This window comes from Grammomys surdaster, unplaced genomic scaffold, assembly GCF_004785775.1.
Source record: "Grammomys surdaster isolate TR1022 unplaced genomic scaffold, NIH_TR_1.0 67, whole genome shotgun sequence".
NCBI classification, from domain to species: domain Eukaryota; kingdom Metazoa; phylum Chordata; class Mammalia; order Rodentia; family Muridae; genus Grammomys; species Grammomys surdaster.
In genome coordinates this window covers 9,197,045-9,211,541 of record NW_021604569.1, presented here as the reverse complement: position 1 = coordinate 9,211,541, position 14,497 = coordinate 9,197,045, and positions in this window count along the sequence as shown.

Here is a 14,497-nt window from a genome sequence, read left to right as displayed (position 1 = left end):
CACTCCACCCCCACACTGGGACTCCCAGCAGGCATCAGTAGCTGGCCCTCTCAGGACGTTGCCCTTTATTACTTCTCTGTCTTTGCACAGGCTGCTGAACTCTGCTAGGGCTAGCACCTCCCCTCTGTCAGCCTTGGAAAGTTTGATTTATTCATCTCAAATGCACTCACTGTCTCTTCAGAACTGAGCTCTGATGCTGGACAAGGCAGAGGGCCCAGCACTGTGTAGCTACCACTGATGGACAGTGAGGCCAAGGGAGGCAGAGGAGCCCTCACCTGAGCCTGCCTAAGAACTCCTGGCTCTCTAGTCCCTCAGTGAGAGCCCCTGTCAGGTTGTGCTATGCAAGGGTGCTGCCCACTGCAGCCTTCAAGTCCACATCCCGTGTGAGGTCTGGTTGTACTCACGGTATGGTTGTATGAATAAACGTATATGTGGCTGGTGAGATGGCTCAGTGGGAGAAAGCACTTGTGTGGAAATTTGATGACTAGAGTTGGTTCTCTAGAACCCACTGTGGAAGAAAACTGACTCTCAAAGGTTGTTCCCTTCAATCCTTCAAACTTGTAATTTGGCATGCACATGTACATACACACACACACAGATGTATGCAAGCAATGATAAATACAATTTTAAAAATTAAAAATAAATGTTTGTACATTTATCCTATGCACAAGATAGATAAACTGAAAGCAGAGAAAGTAAGAAAACATTGGAGGCACTGTTCAAGGAACAGTCAGCAGACTAGTGATAAGGCTGCACTGTGACCCCCAGCACACAGGATGGACCTACAGGGGCCTGCAGTTTGCTTTTGCAAAGCTGTGACATCTCCATGGCTCTCGAGGGAAGCAATAGTAGTTTATTTTTGTGTTCTTCCCACTGTGCTCATGCTTATGGGTGATATGTGGTTAGAATGGGGCCACAGCCCCAGCTAGAGCAACTGTACTAGGAACTGGGGCCCCAGGGCCTCCCACAGTCCCAGGGAAACCCCTGCCTGCCTGCCTGCCTGCCTGTCTGCCTGCCTGCCTGCCTGTCTGCCTGCCTGCCTGCCTGCTTCACAGAGCTGAGTGGAAGTAGATGGGCACCCCTCCCACTACACAGCTACCACAGTGGGAAATCCAAAGCCACTCTTCTGAGTTCCCATTCTTCTTAGCCTTTTCGCTCTTGCGTGTGTGTGTGTGTGTGTGTGTGTGTGTGTGTGTGTGTGTTTTTCCCCTGTCCCTTCGGTTGCTAGATTTGGGCTTTATACCTTGAAGCCTGGATACCCCTTGACAGGGTCAAAGTGTAGTACCCCTTTAGAGGAAGCAACTTGTTCTTTTCCTTCTATTTCCAGCGACTTCCCAGTCCTTTCTTGTTTGAACTTGCTGACATCCATCAGCATGTTGGGTCCACAGGAAAGGTCGTTTAGCTCGTTGCTGAAACTCTGGTACCTACAAATGGCTACCGGAGAGTCGACACCTTGTTGAGTAGAAAGGGGACACGAGAAGTAGTAAGTGAACCAGGAAATGAAAGAAGAGAGAGCGTCAATAATCCTTGGGCTGTTTTTGGTCACTCTGTGGTCTGTGACTTAAGCTGCTCTCTCTGAGATTGGCTGCTCCATCATGACCCAGGATTCCAGGACAGCAAGGCGGGGAGAGGGAGACCCTCGGAGAGTTGCAGGAGGATGTGGCTGAGAACTCTATGGGAGCCCTGTTGCCTAGTGATGTTTTTCCTGGCATCTGCCCTCTGGCCTGGGCCCAGTGCCCACCAAAGAAGAGGTTGGTTTGGGTTACAGTCAGGCCCACAGTCCAGAACAGGGGAGGAGCCTGTGTTTAGGGGTGGGGGCCCCAAGGCAAGGAGTCCCCTCGAGCGCTGTGGAACATCAGGTTTTGAACGACTCCATTTAGAAGGAGAAGAAAAGCTCTCGGGAGATAGGAGGGCTCTGGCTGGCTTCCCAGGAGAACAGCAAGTTCCAGCCAACTGGAGCTCCGGAAGCAGGGAATTTGTGGGGAGGAACGAGGCGCGGAGCAAGCAAACATCTCGACCACGGTTCTCATGGTTGAGCTCTGCTCTGAAGTGAACATGTTTCTTGAAATGGGGAGGGTTTTCTCCTCCTAGGCTGTTATGCACACAGCCAGAGTATTGTGAACCTAGTCATTCCCGGGTGTGTGTGTTTTCAGAACAGGAGTATTATAAGCTATTCATAGTTCTGCCTGAGCATTCTTTGGAGTAACGGGATAGACTTCAGGTCCACCTCTTCCTGTTTGAGAGGCAGGAACGGGCCTGCCTTGCTGTCTCCAGGACAGGACAGGACAGGAAATCACTCTTCTGAGCAGCTCCCTTTCAGCCCATCTGAGCCAGGGACCAGACAAGCCTCTAGGAGCTTTTCGGGCTGTCAGGTGTAAAGCATGCGAGGGTGCAACCATCTGCTCCTGGTGATTTGGGGGCGTGGGGGGTGAGGAGGTGAACTCAAGGCAAGAAGCTCCAAGGAAGGACCCAGGTGACATTAAGGAGGAGAGAGAACTAGTTATGAATTTTGTTGTTGTTGTTTGTTTGTTTGTTTTTGTTTTTCGAGACAAGGTTTCTCTGTGTATCCCTGGCTGTCCTGGAACTCACTCTGTAGACCAGGCTGGCCTCGAACTCATGAATTCTTAACTGCAAAAAAAGTCTAACATTAACTTCATCCAAATAAGACAACATCAGTTGCATCTCTCTTTTTAGGACCCCAGCCTTTTGCTAACCTACCACAGAGGGGGAGTGGGAGCAGGGCTGCTGGCTTCTCACAGGGGCTTTGACTTGAGACCTCCCTCACATTGGCACCCAGAACCAAAGAGCCTCCTTATTCAAGGGCACTGCTAGGACTGGAATCCCTGCAGATCTGGAAAACTCACATCAGGGAAAAGAGACAGAGGTCAAAGGGCACCCTTGCAGACAGGCGTTGTGAGGTGGTGGTGGTGGGGGAGTATAGTTAGGAACGCTTGCTGCATTCCACAGGAAAGTTGGGGCTGTGTAACTCCTTCCACCCAGCAACTCCACCCCTCTTTAATATCACACAGCACTGTCCCTCATGCCTTTTGTCTCCAGCTGACTTTACATTCTTAAATATGAAAAAAGACCCCAAATAATTCATGTAGGTGAGTTAAGCTGGTTGATATTTGCTATATTAGTAGTTAAAATTAATGTAAAAGATAATAAACTCATACACACTAATATAAGTAACATGTTTATGAAAAAAAATACAACTCCCTGTTTTCCCAAAACAAATAATAGGCAGACCTTAGTGAGGAGAGGGGCTTTGTCCGGCAGAAGCCAGCCGGGCTCGCGTCTGCCCTGCATGGCTCTGCTGGGATGCAGCGTACTCTGCAGCTGCTGGGGAACTCCCTGGTTCACCAGGGAGAGAATGGGACTAAAAATGACAAACAACCCTGCTGTATACTAACAAAATAGCTCTGACGTCATAGACTCTTCTGAGAATGTCAGGGGCCCCTAGAGGCCTGTGACACACATGACCATATTGTTTTGGGGAGGATTGTGGAAGGAACTTTGGAACTTCAGGCTACAATAGACGTTGAGAGTTGAGAGCCCAGGGAGCTGTTCTGTAGACGTTTGGAAGATGAGAAAATTAAGAAAGTGGAGTCCTGGCTTGTGGAGTGTCACAGGGAAGCGAAGCCTCCACTGGGCCATTTGTGTGAAGAATCTGTGGTGTCTGGGCAGGTAGAGTTGAAGAGTCAGCTGTGATTGACAAGAGACCAGAACTACTAAAGTAAAACCTTTGCTTTGTTAATTGAGAATGGTCAGTTGGGGCTGAGGAATCAGCTGTGATTGAGAAGAGACCAGCATCATTGAGGTGAAGTCTTCTGTGAAGTGATTCCTCAGGGTCAGCACACAGAAGCTGTGTTCCAGAGGTGGCCAAGATTATACCTCATCTGGCAGCCAACCTTGATAGATTAAGAGTCACCCAGATGTTACTGGTTTTGAAGGCACGAAGGGGTCATGGAGAGCAGCTGAGGCTTGCCACTGTATGGCAGTGAGCTTGCCACTGTATGGCAGGGCTGCAGTCCCAGGAGGGGCTGTTGGTAAAAGTTGCAGCAAGAGACCCAAGCATTTTTGGAGATTCTAGTACCATGAGATGGCCACCAAGAACAACAGAATCCATGGAATGGAGTCAGCCACAACCTAAAAGATAAGCTGTGTGTGCTGCAGAGGGCAGAGCTGAAGGAGTGACCCAAGTCTCTTGGATGAGCCCAGAAGATGGTGAGTGAATCTTAGATATAAGCATTGAAAATCATTTATACTGTTGGAGTTTAGTTTTGATTTGTTAACATGTGACTGTGCTCTGGTTCTTCCCTCTTGAAGTAAGAAAGCACTTAACTTATTTTTGATTTGACAGGAGCACAACAGTTGAGAAACTGAATTTTAGAAGACTTTGGATTTTTAAAGAGACAGCCTATTTTAAAGAAACTGAATTTTAAGTGTTAGAATGTTTAAAGACTGGGGACTTTTGAAAATTGGAATATTTATATTGTAAGGTTGGTATTTATATGTGATCTTGAGAGAGAACAAGAAAGAAAAGGTTATGGTTTAATAGTGATATGTTTGTGTCAAGGTGACAAAGAGTCAGTTGTATTGGCTAGTTTTATGTCACCTCAACATAGAGTTATCTGAAAGAAGGGAACCTCAAATGAGAAAATGTCACCATAAATTTTGGCTGTAAGGCATTTTCTTAATTAGTGATTGATGTGGGAGGGCCCAGACCATTGTGGGTGGTGCCATCCCTGGGCTGGTGGTCCAGGCTTCTATAAGAAAGCAGATTGAGCAAGTCACAAGGAGCAAAACAGCAAGCAGCACTCTGCATCAGCTCCTGCCTCCAGATTCCTGCCTTGTTTTGAGTTCCTGTCCTGACTTCTGATAAACAGAAATATGAAAGAGTAACCCAAATAAACCCTGTCCTCTCCAAGTTGCTTGTGACATGGTGTTTCATCACATCAATAGAAACCTTGACTAAGACTTGGACAATACAAAAAAAATACAGAAAATAAAATAAAAAATAAATTAAAAAAATAAACAAAACAAAAGACTTCTTAGTTTGCCGGGCAGTGATGGTGTACGCCTTTAATCCCAGCACTTGGGAGGCAGAGGCAAGCTGATCTCTGAGTTCGAGGTCAGCCTGGTCTACAGAGTGAGTTCCAGGATAGCCAGGGATACACAGAGAAACCCTGTCTCAAAAAACAAACGAACAAACAAACAAACAAAGCAAAACAAAAGACTTGGACAATACTTTGAGAACTGTTATTCTGGGAGAAAACAAAGCAAGCCAAATCCTCATTTCTAATCCAGCAGATAAATGTATATTATACCAGGTACAAGTTCTGTAGAGAAAGAGGAGTGAAAGTAGATGCTGAGAGAGTTTTCTCTTGTTATCCTTTTTTTCAGAGGATAATGGAAATGTCTAATTGTTAGAGAATCATATTCAAGAATTTTTTTAAGATGATGGAGGATTTCAAATTACTATAACATTTAAATTTCATTGAGACACACTCAAATGGGTGTGTATGGGTATTAAAAAAATGGACACACACACACACACAGACACACAGTGCTTTCCCACCAATTCCCTGGCTCTTCGGAATTTAACTTTTGACAGCCGTTTAAGCTGCACATGAGCATTCTTAGTCACCAACACAGCATTCGGAAGTGGCTCAAGACTCATAAAGACTGTGTAAATAAAACACCTTGGTGATTCCTGAGCTAGATGGCATTAATTTTTTCTTTAAGCCTTTTGGATTTTGAGGAGGCTGTTCTATTGAGTGGGTACTTCACCCAGCAGGACTCTAAAGATAGAGGTCCACTTAACACTGTGTGTGTCTGCAAATTAAATATAAATGAGCAAAGCAAAAATGCACCCCCATCTCTCTTTCTTATATCATCCATCCCCTCAGCAGACTCCTGTTTTTATAGCATGGATTCTGGAGCAGGAAGTTTCTGAATGATGCTGTAGAGAAGCGTGAGGTGAGTTAGCTGCATAGAATGGTCCAGTCACTGGAAATCCTCCAGAGGTAGGGTGACCTTAAAAAGGGTCCTTAAAAACTAACACTTCCATAGAAAGTTTTCACCAGTGCAAGCCCCCTGGGCTAGGGACTCCTGGCAAGGGTGCTACCTGAACAATAGTCTTCCTTATGGTTGTGGTGGAACTCAATACAAGGACCAAGTTTCCCATCTGGGTGCAGACATGGGGCACTGAACCCAGAATGGAAAAGTGCCTCAAACTGAAGGATCTCAGTTGGAGCAGACTCTAGGAGTCAGAAGTGATGCTTTCTGAGACTCTCAGCCATTGGCTCCTCCTAGGGATGTGCAGATGCCCTGGTGGGCTGAGCCTTTGCAGTGAACAGACCCAAGCTTACAGTCTCTCTGTTCTGTTGACATGTATGATGGACCCCACCTCCTCACAGTTATCTCTTGTGGACCTCCTGTGGCATTGACCAACTCTTGCTGTCATGCTAAGCTTGGTAGTTTTTGTGACAGAAAGTGGACAAGACGGGCAGAGGAGATTGTGGAGGTAGAGCTCCGAAGCCACCACAACCAAACACACTCACGTGCTGGAAAGAACCGAAACATACACCCGTGGCTTAGTGAGTGGGAATCTCACAGAGGTGAGCATTTGAAATGTGAAAGGGAGCCAGGTGTGTCCTCTTGGCAGACGAGTAGAGTGAAAAGCATATGTCACGTATGTCACGTGGGGATGGGGATTCTGGCTTGGCAGCTCTGAGTCAACCTCCATTTGGTGAGGGCCAGGCCCCCTCTCCTAAGGGCTTCCACCTTTATCTGGGCCTCACCCAGGTCAGGCAGGTGGGTGGAGCTGTTGTTCAGCATCAGCCTTTGGACCAGGTCCCTGGAGGTGACAGTGGGACTATTTCAAAGGCTGACACCAGACACCATCTTGTGTGCAAAGGCCCATGCTGAGGTCACACAAGAGAGTATGAATGAACTAAGCAAAAATATCCCCTCATCGCTCTCTCTTATACTGTGTTTTCCCTCAGTAGACTCCTGTTTATATAGCATGGATTCTGGCTCCAAGAAAACCAAAATACCTCTCTTTCAATGGGGTTCAGAATGTAGGTGGGGTATTTATGTCTGCACTCAGTCTCACTGAAAGAAAAGATGAATCTTCACCTAGAGTAGGAGAGACACTCCCTGTGAGATGATAGAGAACTGAGAAGATCCAAGAGACTGGGTGTAGAGATGGAGCAAGCATCCTGTCTTTTATTTGACATCTAGGAAGGTGCTTAGAGCCTGTTGGCATGTCACAAAGTGCCAGAGGCAAGCTAATGAGGGAACCCACAGTGTTGATGGCCACCACAGGGGAATGTGGAGACTTTAAACAACAGTGAAAGACAGGGAGGTATTTGTACACTTAGCAACATTAAATTCCTTATGAAAATCTATAAAAACCCAATAACCATCCTCTATCTTTATTTTAATACAGCTCTCATGACCTTTAGCTGCATGGTTGCTCCTTATGGATGTTGCCAAAATTTGATCCCATTTAAAAATCTGTGTGCAATTTCTGTCTTCTAAGCGACACACTCCTCTGGGTTTCCTTAGAAACGAACTACTTAGGAACTGCTCCACAGCCAGGGGCTGGTGACTCACTCTTGACAGCTACTGAACTTGAGGGTGGCCCCTCAACATAGATGTCTCTGCAGTCCCAAACCAATCCAGCTTTGATACTATTCCCTGATTCTTTCTTAGGGGACTGGCTTTGCACTGTCATGGTGATGTGAAGACAGCTGTAACCAACTGTGAAGTCTGGCTGTGTTAGGTGTCTCTAGATGCTGTAACAAACTAGTGTTATGTCAGTCGATGTCAGAGGAGTACTCACCATTCGGATCACAGTGCAACATCAATAGTCAGCAAAGAGAGTTTATCGTATGCCATATGCCTTCATAATGTGGCTTCTTCATCCTACAACCTAGATTCTCTGCAGCTAAGTGGCAGGTATGGAGAAGTCACAATATCTTCTAACTCTTCTTCAATGTATGCAAAATGCACATAACACTTGTCATGTCCCCATCTTTAAGTGTATAGTTGAGAGACTTTGAATATATTGGCATTGTTTCCTGTCTTTAGCTAGAACTGTACCCATTAAACAGTAACTCCTCTCTCTCCCTCCCACAGCCTGGCGACCACCCTTCTGCTTGATGTCCCTTTGAATTTGGTGGTTCTGCCTCCTTACACAAATCATGCAGCATCTGCCCTTTTGTTACAGACCCATGTCACTTAGCACAGTGTCCTCAGGGGTTGTGTAAGCTGTAGCATGTATTCACCTTGGTTGCTTGTCCATTCAGTGATTGATGGACACCAAGGATACTTCTGCCTTTCAGCTAGTCACACCCTCTCTATAACTACCTTGGCCTGCAAGTGATTTATTTCTGATCACATCTCCTAGGTAAACAGATTGCATAACCCTTCCTACATGCAGGGGGACCAGGAAATGTCGGTTTGAGGCTGGTTGGGCAGCCATTTCTCAGAACCAATTCAGCCTCTGGAGGGTGAGGCATGGTTTGTTGGTAGATAATGAACTGGGTTTTCTTTCCATCCTTTCCTTCACCTTTATACTTCCTGAAGCAGCTACTTAATATCAGTCCAGAAAAATAAATTATTTTCCAGCTTTAAAGATTCTAAGGGCTAAATATACCTTAAACCAACATCGAGAGCTGATACTGATGCAGTCAATTTCAGTGTCTTTTTTCATTTGTCCAACAGGGTGAAGGTTTGAGTGTCTGTCATTGCCCATAGCGTGATGTTTGTAGAGCCTTTCACTCGCCAGTAAATTTAGTAATTAGCATTTATTGATCTTCATGGCAACATGAGGTATATAGTATTTCTTTATTTGTATAATGAGGATGTTTTACCTTAGATTAGTGGTTCTCAGCCTTCCTAATGCTGCAACCCTTTAATACAGTTCCTCATGCTGTTATGAGGCCCCCACCCTGACAGCCATAAAATTATTCTCAGATGACCCCTGTGAAAAGGTCATTTGACTCTGAAAGGAGTCGTGACCCACAAGTTGAGAACCGTTGCCTTAAAGAGCATTAAATAAATTTATTGGTTCCCAGGTCATAAATGGCAGCTTCATTTCCCATCACTGATGTCCTTCAAAGCAAACATAGAGCCAGACTCTGCTGTAGAAATCATGTTTTTCCACTAGAGGTAATGGACATGAGGCCCCCTAGAGAAGGGAGAGTAGTCCTAGCCCAGCTTGTCCTTATTTCTGACCCCAGAGAGCTGCCCAGGACCCCCCCCCACTACACACCCCTGGAGCTTCTCTGCCACTTCCCAGGAACATTCACGGAACTCTTGATGTATTCCAGGTCCTAGAGATGGACTAGGAATCAGAAAGTATTCATTTCCTCCAAAGTGCAAAGCATCCAACCAGCAAAATGGCCGTGCGCACACAGAACCACCAAACCACACAATGGGCCATATACAGCAACTTACAAAGTGCTGTGGAAATTTGGGTGAGAGGCAATTAGTTTTGCCTGACATGGCAAATGATGGTAAGAGTGACAGGGGCTTAAGGACCTGAGTTCCAATCTCCAGCATCTATATAAAAATCAAGGCATGGTTGCATGCATACCTGTAACACATGCTGTGCATGGGAGGGTAGAGGACAGGAGGACCACTGGGGTTTGGTAGATACCAGCCTATCTCCAGGTACAGAGAAAGACCTCAAGGAAGTGAGGGAGAGAGTGTACACAGCCTCATACACACATGTGCGTATACCAAATGCATACCGAGCACATAAACTCTCATACATCATATATATTATAAATGATGAATTAAATATAAGTTAAATTATCCAAATGGCGACAGCTGAGCTAGGTGTGGATGGCTAGGTAACATTGGGGAGAGCTATTTCAGATAGAAGCTAAATGAACCCTTGACAATCTCAAAGGGTGTTTGAGGATAAAGGGCAGGATACAACAGGGATGAAGGGTGGGTGGAGAGAGGAGATGGGCATAGAGTCATGACCGGTAGGTGGTGGGTACCCATGGATAGAGTGAAGAGCCATGGTTCTGCTGGTGTGGTAGGGTTCCTCTGGGTGGGATGCTAAACTAAGTAACTGATTTCATTCCAGCCCTATTCATTTCTAGAGGGCAGAGACACTTTTGTCACCCTGTCATTAACCCCACCACCACTGGGCCACATAACCAGGCTCATTCAAAGCAGAGAGAGGAAAGGCCACCTGGAGATACTTCTCCCATACGCTACTCTCCTGTAGTCACTTTCCTTGCAGATAAGAAAGGATTCGGGCAGGTCTTCCTTTTGACTAATAGATTAGCCAACCCTGACTTGGGAATCTTGAAGCTGAGGTCTCTGTGAGACACTTGCAAGGACAGAATTGAAGCTTGGTCTTAGCAGGGGCCTGTGGTTTGTCACTTGTCCCATAGACCCAGTGTGCAGGAGATAGAGGGAGACACAGGGAGAGGTGCTAACAGAGGGTGTCACCTACTATAGGTTCTCCAAGACACTCTGCTCCCATTAAACCTGCCTTTTCATGGCTCTGGCAGTAAAACTCGATGCCAACACTTGTAATTTACAGATGGAGGCTAAAGTCAAGGTGTTCTGGGTTGACAGTGATGTCTGTCAAGAAGTCAAAGCCTGAAGTTAGAAACTGAATTGCCCATGAAACCAAGGACAGCGGTGCCCTTCTCTCAGACTGGCTTGGTCTGGGAAGCTCTATCTTCCCTGTGGATACAACACACCGGGGTTGGAACCCCCTCCTCCTCTCTGTGACTTTGGGAGAGATTAACCTCTCTGAGCATTGGCTCTATGGTGCCTTGTACACAGTGCCATTATGATTAATAGCAGCTTTGGTATGGAGGTCCCTTGCTGTGATTCTAGGAGCCACCAGGATTTGCATTATGAGTTCCCATGCACCAAGGTCAAGGGACCTGCAGTCGCCAGACCTTGCCTGCTTACAGCTCAAGGATTGAAAGGGAGCTTGTCTCACACTGCTGTAAGTCTTGCTTGCCTGCTTCCCTCTGCCCTTTGATGTGATGATATATACAAAAGAAATAGATGACAGAGGGGCTCCGTGGGTAATGCTTGCCTAGCAGGCACAAGGATGAAGGCTCTGCCTCAGCACACATAAACCAGGAACTGTGGTCCTTGCCAGCAGTTCTAGTAATCCTTACACTTGGGAGGTGGAGGCAGGAGGATCAGAAGTTCAAAGTCATTCTCAGCTACATGGAAAATGGCTACATGGTGAATTCCAGGCCAGTTTGCCATACATCAGATCTTGAGCTAAGTGAAGATCATGCTTCAAATTGGTCCCTGAGCTTGTCCAGGCTGAGCACAGACACCTCATTCCCTCCCTCCCCAGTGTCTCCAGGCACAAAGCACATGCATGGACTCAGCTGCTGATGCAAATTATGTAAAGCAGATCACTTGTGCAGTTGGAAGAGCTGCAATTATTTTTGAAGGTTTGATTGCATTTTTATTGTTTTTATTTTGACTGCATATGGGGATGGCAGGTACCGATGTATGCACATTCGTAGAACCGGGGATGACATGGGGGAAGTTTGTTCTCTCCTCCCACCATGTGGGTCCCAGGGAGAGAAGGCAATCAGGCTTGGCAGCAAAGGCCTGCTGAGCCAGACTGAGCCATCTTGTCCTCTTTGGAGTTTATTACTTTTAATGTCTCTTTGGCCATTTTTTTAAGCTAGTCATTTTTCTTAGTACAATATTTCCTGATCTGTGTATTAGAGTTACTGCCCAGGATGTATGTGCTTTTGAGATTGTTAGTGCCAGGGGAAGCCAGAATGCACCAACAGTCAACTGTGAATGGTAAGCCAGCTCAGACGGAAAGCCTCTTATGAGCTTGTTTACCCAAAACATTTTGTCTAGAAACCCACACTTGGTAAACTGTGACAACCACTGTGCGTGAGGCACTTTTCAGCGATATTGCTGATGTGTAGAGAGGTTAATCTCTCCCCAGCTTACACAGAGACAAATGGGGCATAGTACCGGAGGGGACATGCTTTGCCTCCCAGCATCCCACAGTCTAGTCACCAAGGCGGGGGCCGAGGCACTGTGCTCTGTGATCTCTTCTTATCACAGGATGTTGAACATCTAGTCAAGATACCAAGCATCTGGCTTCCCCCACCCCCAAACCAGCCCTCACAAGGAACCACTTCAAATATTATAAAAATTGTACAATGCCATTATGGACTAATTATACATGGTACTTCAATTTGATACAAGACTCAGAAAAACTAGATTCTCCTATTTGTATATGTCATAATGGTAAGAGCTTTGATTCAAACATCAATTTCATTTTCCTTTCTAATTTTTTTTCCAGCATCAAAATGATTTTCTACCACAAGGAGTTAGGCATGGGGCACTCTACTTCTTCTGACTTTTGCAGAGTCTGTGGCTGTGGTGATGTTCAGAAGTTGACTCAGAGGCAATTGACTGGACCTCATGTACCTCTCTAACTCCTGACAGACCTTGGAAGGGAATTGGGGTCCCAGAGTTATTTTTCAGGGAGCAGAAAGAAATGAGGTAGTGAAGAAGTGGCAAGGAAGGTTCCAGAATAAGGGTTTTTGAGTAAAAGTTATAGGAGATTGGATTGGGGGTTGGGGCAGGGGTCATCTGGTCCTTGTAGGAGTAGTGGGCTTCCTGTCACAGACAGAGGCTAAGAAGTTGGCCAAGTCAGGGTCTTCCACACAGGATGAGAGTTTGAAGCACATAAGCCTTATGTCTCTTTGTGCTGAGCTAGAGCTGTATGCTTGCAACATTATCTGCCATGAACTCAACTCCACCTGCCCATTTGGAGATGAGGAATGATGCTCAGAGCCCTGGGGGCCACTGATGAATAGCTGCAGACCCACACATGAGCCTCAGAGGCCAGTGAGTGTGGCCCCGGGAGCTGGGTCTCTGAGTGTCAGTTCCATCTGATGACTCAGAAATTCCTCCCATCCCCAACTCTGCAAACTGGTGATGCTTGTTTGTCTTGTTCTAATTATTATCCAGACAACGATGTGGCTCATTCCTGGGCAAGCCTCGAGTCGAGAAAGACCTGTTAATTAATTGAATCAAGGTTATATAATCACTAAATGCACAGCAATTATGTTGAGGCCCAAGCACCTTGTACACAAGGAGGTAGTTCTAATGTCAAGGGAATGAATGTGTGCTCATGACGGAGGCTTAACTCCCCAAACAGAAGGTGAGGCACGCCTGTTTCGGTGAGGTTGGGTAAGGTTGCAGTAGTGGGTGCCTTCTGAGAAGATGCTGGTAATATTTCAGACAAGTTTGTCTTGACCCCAGCTTGTGGGACCCATTACATTCAGAGCATGTCAGTATAGCATTTGTCTTGGCTTACAAAAGGAACTATCTGAATCTGCAGGAGGCATTGCAAGGGTCACCAGCATTTCCCTTTCTCTCCTGCCACAGACAAATGCCACACAGCCTGCCTCGTCATCACCTGTATCACTTTCTAGCTTCCATCATTAACCCTAATGTCTTCTAAGCTTGAGCACCTCAAACGTCTGTCCTTCCTACACAGACAGGAAGGCAGAAAGCGGGTAGTGAGAGAGTTACTGACAGGTGGATAGGTGATAGGCAAAGTACAGAGTCTTGAGGAAGGTGTAGCTCCAGTTGGAAGAGTTTGTTACTCAACTCTCTAAGGTCCAGCCAGGCTAAATGGCTTCACAGGGCTCCATCCTGGAGCCTCCCCATACCTGCTGCTCTCTGACCTTGAGAACGAGAGATCAGATGCCCAGTCACTGGTCATTATTAAAGCCTGACCCTGTAACCTCAGAACTAGCACTAAGCTAACACTTCAGTCTCATTGTCTGTGTCTCTCGTGAAGTTATCAGGCTGCCCCTGAAGAGGGACCTCCTAGAAGAAATATCCTTGCTGCCCTCTGCAGAGTTGCAACAGTCAGGGAGGAATCGCTCACTTGAGGTGGAGTCTTTGGGGTAGGTTTCTCTCTAAACACCGAGCTGAAATGTGTCACACATGGACTGGCTTGTTTTCTGTACCCTGTCTACAGCATCTGCCAAAGGACACTGATTTCAGGTAGGCCAAATGAGACACCAAGCCACACTTCCAGTAGATGTCAAAGAACCACAGACGATCCCTCCTTAGCTCAACTTTGGATCTATCTTTCCTAGGCAGAATCAATCTTAATATTTTGTGTCTGGAACTAGAGGTCTTGATAGAAACATTTTACTTGGTGGGGTTTCTTGGTCTTTTGAAATTTAGCTTTCCACAGCTCTTTCTTATTCCACGCCAGCCTACCGTCAGTTTCCTCCCAGGGCATCTATGAGAAAACCAAGTCATGGCATGTGGGCTAGGCTGGCAGGACTGCTGCATTTAGGTGGGCATGTGGATGTGAGTGCAGCAGAACGGGCTGAGAAAACACTCCAGCCAACCCACACTGGCTATTCAACCACCAGAACTGCCAAAAATGGCGGCAGGCAGCGATGGCGGGGGCAGCGGGGGCAGCGGGGGCAGC